Below are 9,090 nucleotides of genomic sequence, written 5' to 3' on the forward strand. Positions count from 1 at the left end.
TCTGCCCAGGGGAATATATTCAATATTTCTTTTTACTTAAAAAAAAGGAAAAAAAAAATCCCAAACGTTATTTTTAAGCTTCTAAAAGAGCATTACAAAAGAATGAAGGGGAAGGAAAAAAAGAGACTATGTAAAGATTGCTTACCAGAGCCCTTTTACAATAGGCGGCCACACAACAGAAATAGGTGGACATTAATTCATGCTAGCCTTGCACACCTAAATACCATTAATTCATCAAAACTAATAACATTAATTCCTTCAAAAAATGAGATTAAAGACAGGCACCCCTTGCAGTCATAATCTGTGGCTGATGACACTAAAATGAAACCTCCGGTATACAAAGCTGCCAGCAGAGCCTGTAGAGTCTCATAAATTGCAGCTGCCAATACATAAATCCTCAAGACAATATACGTTATTTTCCAGGGAGCGAGCATTCGCACACCAAACACCAAAGGAAAAGGAATGCAAAAAAAAAATAAATGCTGGTGGGTGTCTTAGGAGCTGGGCTGGCCTGTGGCTGGACCTGCTGGCAGCTGTGGAAGCAATTTTATTCTCAGCAAGAGCAGTCGGGCGTTGGGACGGGTTGCCCAGGGCAGTGGTGGAGTCACCGTCCCTGGGGGTGTTCAAGGAGAGGTTGGGCCTGGTGCTTAGGGACATGGTTTAGTGGGTGACAGTGGTAATAGGGTGTTGGACCAAATATCTTGGAGGTCTCTTCCAACCTTAATGATTCTATGAATGGCAAAGGGTGCTGAGATTTCAGCGGGTTTGGGCCATCGTCCTGGCGGTCGGTTGTGATGTGGCGCGCTCTAAAGGTGGGCTTTGGCAACGATAGGGGAGAAATACGAGATGGGAAAGCACAAACTGCTGCACAGCTCCTTCCTTCCTTTCCCAAGCCCAGGGGAATGTGAGGGTTCAGCTCCCATCCTCAGGGTCAGAGCCCTGTCCCCAGAGGCATGGAGGGAACGGGTGAAAAAGGAGGGGAGCAGGCACCGTGTCAGGGTTTGGAGGGTTTGGATTCTCTCTGCCAAAAGGCTCCTCCTTGGCAGGCCAGGATTTCCCACGCTGCACAAATTTCTATGGATTTGCACTGAGAGGTGTCCGCGCTGAAGCTCGTGGCCAGGCTGAGAGCAAGACCAGCGGGATGCTGCGTGCACCTCCGGCTTGCCCAGCACCACAGTCCGGGGTTGGCGCTGCAGACACACCACCGGCGCCTCTGAAACGCCAGAGGTATTATTTCAGATTAAGCTGAGATTAAGCCCATTTAATTTTAACTCGGATTAAGCCCCTATTTAGAGGCTGGCCCCGTTTCTGACGCAGCCAGGCTCCCCCTGACCAAGAGGGGCTGGGAGTCGCCGCAGCCAGGAGCATCCTCCTTGGAGGAGACGGAGCCTGCATCTCCTCCTGCCCGCCTCGGGCACGCGGTGCTGTGGGGTTTGTGCCTCCTGATTTAGGGGTGCCCAGCGCCTGCTGCAGCCCACGGGGCTTTGGGCAGCCCTGGACACTGGGGAGCTGCACCCCTGTGATCTCCAAGCGGCGATGGAGGCACGTTGCTCCACATGGATGGGCCACCTCCACGTGCTACATTCCTTAATGGCACAGGGCTTTATCCTGCCCTGCTTTTTAAGAAATACTGCACCATCCATCAATGCCTTTCAGAGAATATCTGTTTGCAATGAAATTTAGGGAGAGAAGAGTTCGGGACCTGTTCAGGCCGGCTGGAAAACTGCAATGGGGAGAACACAATCAGTGCCTGCTGGTGTTAGCGGGATCCCAAAGGTCTGGCACAGCCGTGTGAGGGACCATGCAGTCCCCAAAACCAGAGAGATGTCTCCGTGTCTGAGGCATTACGGTGACGTGTGGCACACAAGAGGACACGGGCAGATGAATGTGCCCGGGGAAAGACCGGGATAATTTTTCTTTGAGAGCTGCAAGTCATCGAGGTTTCTCAAAAGGCAGGCACTGCAGCAGAGGCAGGCTCTGCAGTGCTTGTTTTTCTATTTGGTAGATTTCTGGAGTATGTCGTATTATAATTCGCCCACCCTTTCCTCCTAACCCAGCCCGGGCTGTGCTATTACTCGGCCGTGCAGCCTGTTTTCACTTCCTACTGACTGGCTGTGCACTTCCCTCGCGCTAATCCCTCGGTAATGGACACTTTCTTCGAGCCAGCTGAGATCCGAGTTACATTGTCTTTGCGCTTCTCGCAGATTTGATTACCGGGATAGCTTTGTTTTCATTATTTTGAGATTTGGGGATTTTGCCTGTTTCCCTCGGACTGATTCTCGCCGTTCGAGGCGGGCTGGCGTCCCACGGCCCCTGGTTGTGTTTGATCCGGGAGCGGCGGGGGAGCAGCCCCCCGGCTCTCCAGCCGCCAACGCCGAAGCAAGAGCCGCGTTTTGCTTTCGCTGGAAAGCACCTTTTGCTTGCAGAACAAAACCAGAGCAATTTCTGGCACTTCTCTCACCATACTGAGGCACGCTGGCTTCATCTGGGCTCCGCTTGCACCCGGGAGGTGGAAACCACCCCCAGCCTGGGCAGGCAGGGGATGGTGGTCAGCCCAGGCCACGCAGCCCCTCAAATTTTTTGGCACCAGTCACGGCGTTTGCAGACCAGAAGCTGCTTCCAGCCCAGTTCCAGAGCCCTGAGAAGTCCAGGGATGTTCACCTTCCCCACTTCTTCTTGGCACCCTCTCCTTAAATTAAATCACGAAACTAATCTGATATTTTGATGCTTCCTGATAAAGCTTACGTCTGTCAGAATGACCTTTCGGCTAAATAGCAATAGCTGGCGTTAATCCTATTATTTCATCACGATTATTACTTTTTATCAATGCAACGCAGCTGCCATTTCGTCGCGCGCTAAGTGAATTGAAGTTCTCAGCTGGGGCACGCCGCGCTCTCAGACGCGCGAAGCTCTGATAGCCACAGCACGGATCGCCGCTCCTTCTCCCTCCGAGCCCCTGCACCTGATTCTGAGCCCGCGCTGAGACTGTCGGAAAAGTCAGCTCAGCTCCGAGAAAAATAATCCCATTCCAGCCCATGGAGGCATCAGGTGAAACTCGTTGCTGTCCCTCGTGGGGAAGCAGCCCACAGCTGGGCGGTGCAAAAAGGACGTTTGGCGGCTTCTGCAAAAGAAGCGTGATGAAATTGCTGATTCTGATGACTTGTCTTAAAAGAAGTAGTAAATAAATATCAGACCAATTCCAAGGTTGATTGAAAGGAAGATAAAGGTAAGGGCTGAAGCATTTTGGATACAGTCCATGCAGCATTTCCACCCAGTCCCTAAGTGCATGTTTTAGGGAGGCAGAGGAATAATGCCACTGACTTGAGGGGGTTGTTCACCCTGTCACATCGTAGGGATGCTTTAGTGCTTCTCTGGATCCCGGTGTAAGGTGTGAGAGACCAAACCCCTGCTGGCCTGGCCACTCACCATGACCTCAGCAATCCCATAAGCTTCACGGGGCAATGCACCCAGCCCTACAGCCACCTCCGTGGCCACAAAGGCAGGTCCAGCTGGGGCATCAGTCCCAAGGACAGCGAAGGGTCTGTCCCAGGGTCTTGCAGGAGGTCTTTACGAGCCAGTTAGATGAATATCCTTCTCGCTCAGACATCGCCGATTCCAGCTGGAGGCCAGGCATGGGTGAGGTGTCTTTTTGAAGTCCCTGCCAGCCTTAATTTTGGTTTCTGTGCCGGGGAAGGGTTGGATGCGCAGGAGGTGGCCGTGCAGAGCTGGTCCTGCTGAGCCCTGCATCGGTGCTGCACTGGCCATGGGAAGACGTGGGCAAAGGTCTTCAAAAAATGTGGCACTGACGATGTCCTGGGCGTGGATGTGGACACGGGGGTGAGCACGGACGTGGGCACGGACATGAACTTGGGCATGGGTCTGGGCAGTGCAGTTAGGTCTGAACAACCCTAATGGTCCCTCTGGGACCCCGCAGCTGGTGGTTTCCCAGTGCCGTGGGAGCTCCTGCTAGGACTGGAAATGTCCAGGACAAAGGAGACATCCCCCAAAAGGCCCGGCCTTAGGGGACCCCCCTGGATTTAGGAGACAGCGCCGGACGGTGCCTACTTCTTCTGCAGCTCCTCATTTGTCCTTTACAAGGTTCTGTGATTTAAGAACGTGTGTTAAATCTTCTGCAACAATCAATTCAAATATACAAGTTTGGCTATTCAAATTACTTTTCCAAAAGTACTTTAAAATGCATTAAGTTATTAATTGCCTGCTGGCACTTTAATCAAACGGGAAAATTGACATAGCCAGAGGCATGTATTTTTGTGGAAAGGAAATTTATTTAAGAAGAAACAGCAGCTCTTACTGCTTAATTTAAACTGAGAAAACTGTGGAAAATCAACTGCTATGGAAAATTAATAAAACATTTCCAGCTGCAAACAGTGACTAATTGTACAAGATGAAGACTGCCTGGAATTAATAACTTGCAATCTTCTGTGTGAAGAACCCCCTACCAGTTCAATTTACTGGGAGATTAAATTACTTCTAAGTTTGCCATATTAAAACAGAACATGAATAAAATGTTAGTGAAAGCACATCTATTATTTACTGTCTGTGATATGGATATAATTATTTCCAAACAACCACAATGTGACGTGACTGGCAATACTGAAGTTATTTGCTAGTGAATGGAGTCATACCACCCCGGTTCCCGTAAAAGCAACCCAAATGGGTTTCCTTTAGATGGCACGTTGCTGCCACAGGGAATTATCCCCCCCAGCCCCTGCCCCGCGATGCCCAGCACCCCGTTCTTGCTGCTCTTCTAGCACCGGCACCGCTGTGCTTTCCCAACCGCCCCATGCCTCATGAGCCCTGCGCCTCCATCGCTTTGCCCAATTTTTATATTTTTCCCCCCGTTTTAAAGCAGGAGCCAGCTGAGTGCACGGAAAGCCTGGTGCAAGTCGGAGATCCAGCAGCAGTGGAGGAAAACTAGGCGAATGCTGTCCCCCCCATGCCAAAGCTCACCTGCGGAGCCACCAAACTCACGCTTTCTTTTCACGCGCGTGCCAAGTTCGCGGGGAGCGTAAGCCCCTTTCAAAGGAGTAGAAAATGGGAAGGTGGAAAAGAAACAAAGCCAGGCGAGAGGGTGTTTGCTAAAACCCAAACAAAACCCAGCGGGGTTTCGGAGCAACCCGAGAGGGAGCAGGAGGTGGGAGAGCTGCGGAGGTGTTGCCAGACCCTAGGATGCAGCGTGGTGGTCCCGGTGTGGTGCTGGGTGCTGAGATAAAGCAAAAAAAAAAAAAAAAAAAGAGGTTGGGCAAGGCATGGGTTAGGTGGAGGAGGTTTTACAGAAGGTTTTGATGCACCAGGTGGGTTGGGAATGGTGAGGGACCACCTGGGATGCATTTGGGGCTGATAAGGCTGACAACACTCACCTGACACAAGGTGCAAAATGCTTCCAGGGCATTAGTGTAGCATTAAGACACTTTAAAAAATACAGTGTGCTACAGAGATGGGACATGGGAACATAGTAAGGGTCTGTGGGGTATCAGTCCTTGCCATTCAGCTCAAAGACAGGGAGGAGAAGGACAGCATGACGCCATCCCCACTTTAGAGGGGAGAAACTGAGGCACGGAGCAGCCTGGGGCACTGTGTTGGGGGTCTCATGGTCACAGCCCCAGTGGGAACACCCCCTCCATGTCCATCTCTGCCCACCTGGCCAGGGAGGGACGCCCAAGCTGGCACCCACCAAGAGGTATCCTGGCCACATGGGGCTGTCAGCGCGTGTCCTAGTGCCCTCTGGAAGCACTAAAATGGGGTTGGAGGGATGGAGATGGATGCACCGCGGTGGGAACCACCCAACAACTCATTCAAACAGAAATAAGTGGCTTACCATCGCATGGGACTGCCTCTAAGGCTTTGCTTTGACCTGAGGCTGTCCCAGGAAGGTCTCATCAGGAGATGCCAAGCCCCAGCAGAAGGTGCTGCAGAGGCAGCTCCGCTCGCTCCCGGCTCCCCAGTGTGGCACGTGGTGTTTGGAGCCTCTCACAACGTACCTCCAAGGCCCGTGAACGATAATGAGTGTAATTATCAGCGCTGGGCATTGAAAGATAAGAAGTTCTTCTCTATCCACGAGCAAATGAGTTGTCGTGCAGGTCTGTGGGTTAATACACAGAACGTGCATGGACGGAGACGGAGTTTCCAAAAGATGTTTTCACGTTTCCATAATTGAGTGTGTCACATTTAATTGCAATAGGCTTTGCACTGCGCAAACCTGGGGACCTCTCCTCTTGATAGCAAATTAGACCTGATTGCCTAATTGCAATTACCTGGGTAATTAGATAGGAATAGAGTATAGCCTTGTGCTGCACAACAGTGAGGATCCACTTCCTAAAAGGGTTGGCCTGGCTTCAATGTGGAAAACTTGGACAGACAGACAGACAGACAGACAGACAACTTAACCTGCTTGTAATGACACAAGAGTAGCCCCAGGGCTTGCCCCCTCAAGATAATAGTTAAAAATGACACAAGTCTGGCTGCAAAGAGCCTCGTTTGTGCTGCAGTCTGGATATCAGCAACCTGAAGTACTGGAGAGCAAGGGGGGACACCGTGCCCCAGTGTGCAGCTCCTGTGCAGGATCTCTTGGAAGATCTTCCAGGATCCAGCCGGGATCTTGCTCCAGGCCAGCAGGAGATGCTTCACACCTCGAGACACCAGCCCTGAAGGTGCAGCTTCAGCTCTATGGAAACACGGTGCTGGGAAAGGTTCGGGTGGGATGGGAGGACCTGGGGAAGAAGGATGGAGCCGTATCGCAGGGGTCAGGGCTCACTGCCACCACGCCTTGATGCTACCATGCCCTGCTGCCACCATGCCTCGGTGCCACTGGGCTTTTCTGGGCCTCGAAGGAGAACTGGCTTTGCTCTGGAGTGGGTTCAAGAAGCAAGAAGAAAGCATTAATAATCCCCTCTCAGCAGGGTGCGGTGCTCATAAATCCTAGTGGCTGTAAGGCTCACCTGGACGCCTGGCAAGACTTGTTTGCCTGAAAGCCCCCTTTCCCCCCCTGCTGGGGACGTGCCAGCCTGGAGCCACGTCCCCATGGGATGGAGATGACCTGCGCCATGCAGCAGCCCCTGGTGAGGAGCGGGAGGAAGAAGGCCTCTCTGCACGGAAGGTGGCTGGTGTTTAAAGCAGGATCAGCCCCCTCCCAGCCCCTACACCATCGTTCACCCTTGCCTGGGACAACCTGGCCTTCCTTTGCTCTGAAGGGCCAATTCCAGCCCCGTTCCCCCGTCTCAGCCCTCATCCCTCCATCCAGGCCCATTCCCCCCACCCTCACCCACCACGTTTCCCCCATCGCCGCCCCGACGCTCCCTTTCTCCCCGCTTCGTTGTGCTGTTTTCTTTTCCCTTTCTCTTTTTTTTTTTTTATTCCCTTTCTTCTTTTACCCTTAAAGAGCGAACAAAACAAAACAGGAGAAAGCGGTGCCAATCTGATCCTCTTAGCCCAACGTGCCTACCCCGGGGAGGGCTCCGGCGGCGCGCGGCGAAACCCCGGCGCATTCGTCCTGCTCCTTCCCAGCAACTCCGGCAAATTGTAAGCCACCGCGGAGGGGTGTGCCCCCAGGCACCCTGCAAATCCACTGCCTTTGTCATAACGAGAACAAATCCCACCTTTGAAGTTTTTCCTCCTTGTTACAAGGGGAATGTCTTTTGTTTAATCCATTTTAGCCTTTAATGCCTGACCTGGATCAATCCTGTTGGGTAGATTACACACTGCTCACGCCGACTTTAAACTACCCTACAGGGATTTTTATTTCTCCCCCCCTACTTTCCCCCCTCCACCGCCCCGCATCGGTGTGAGAATCTCAGCAATAATCAGCATTACACTTCAGGCCGTCGCTCACTTTGAAGGGGGAGACTGTCTTTTAACGGAAGGGCAGGGGGGGGACCCTAAATATCAAGCAGATTTAATCAGCTCGGAGGCCTTTCAGTCTCGTATTCATAAGGGATCTTTATCAGTTGTGAAAATCAGCACAGAACTTGGTTGGGCTCTGGGTGTCGCCGTGTCCTCCTCGGCCATTTTGTGCTGTTTGGGACCCCGCAGCCTTCCCGTTGTATATCTGGGGTAAAGCATGGGAAACACCAACCCAGGACTGCTGCAGACAGCTGGCCAGGGTGTGCAGCTCCCACACCGTGTCCGACCAACGCTGGCCTCCTCCATCCCACTGCTCGTGCGTATGCAAGAGGCTGAAAACTGCTCCCAGGAGGACCCAGGTGCCCTCCCTGATGACCGAGACACACACGGAGGACAGATCTGTACATGGCCCCATAACCGGGGCTCACAGCAGATACCCATCTGTAGGTGGCATATCTACAGCACCTCTCCTCTCCTCCAGCATCAAAGCTGTGCTGTAGGTCTCGCTGGCAGTTTAACGTGGGCTTTCTTGCTTTTTCATGCAGTTTGAGGCCAATCTCCAGCCTTGTTCTTGAAGGGGTACAAAGCAACAGGGCCCAGGCTCATGCAGGGCTGCAGGGGCCCTCCAGAGGTGACGGCAGCATTTCCCTGTCCTCCCCAGCCCTGGCACCAGGGTGGAGGGAATATTACTCCCACCAACATTGCTTTGCTCCTGCTGGCCGTGAAGCCAACGCCGGGGCCTTTGTTACTCCTAGCCAGCCTCTCTCCAAGTTACTCACAATATTTTTAGGCCCCAGACTGGACACGGTGCTTCCCCTTGGGCCTGGCAGGGGCACGTGGGGCAGGACAACTCCTGGCAGGGCTCACATGGGAATAAACCCCCAAATGGAGTGTATCTTTTGTGCCATATCAGCCTCGGGCTGCGATTTGCTCTGCTTTCACCAGGAGGCATCTCCTTCAGGTTAGCACTTTGTGTGTCCCGTTTTCCCCCCCTAACCATACCGTTGAGGAGCCCCATCCTGCTCGCTTCCGACCATGGTTCATCGAGGTCATTTGGGATTCCTGTACAAAAGGCTTTCTTTTTTGCCAGCAGGAGCCACAAAATGTCCACAAGAGCGGGGCCATTTTACAGCCCCCTTGGAAGGGGCCAGCTTTGGGCCACGCCAGCCAGCCCTCGGGACAAGCGCAGGTAAGGGAACATCCTCTTTGGCTATTTATGAGATTGATATG

At 52.7% G+C, this 9,090-nt stretch overlaps 1 long non-coding RNA gene across 1 annotated transcript; it reads right to left on the reverse strand.

Moving 5' to 3' along the window:
- Nucleotides 1-3,177: 3,177 nt before the first annotated feature.
- Nucleotides 3,178-6,104, reverse strand: LOC308195760. The gene is made up of 2 exons (XR_013951838.1): nt 4,972-6,104; nt 3,178-4,101 (listed from the first exon to the last, which is right to left on the reverse strand). It is a non-coding gene; the product is annotated as an uncharacterized lncRNA (long non-coding RNA).
- Nucleotides 6,105-9,090: the final 2,986 nt, after the last annotated feature.

The sequence above is a fragment of the Anser brachyrhynchus genome (assembly GCF_964034855.1).
Source record: "Anser brachyrhynchus genome assembly, chromosome: 5".
NCBI classification, from domain to species: Eukaryota; Metazoa; Chordata; class Aves; order Anseriformes; family Anatidae; genus Anser; species Anser brachyrhynchus.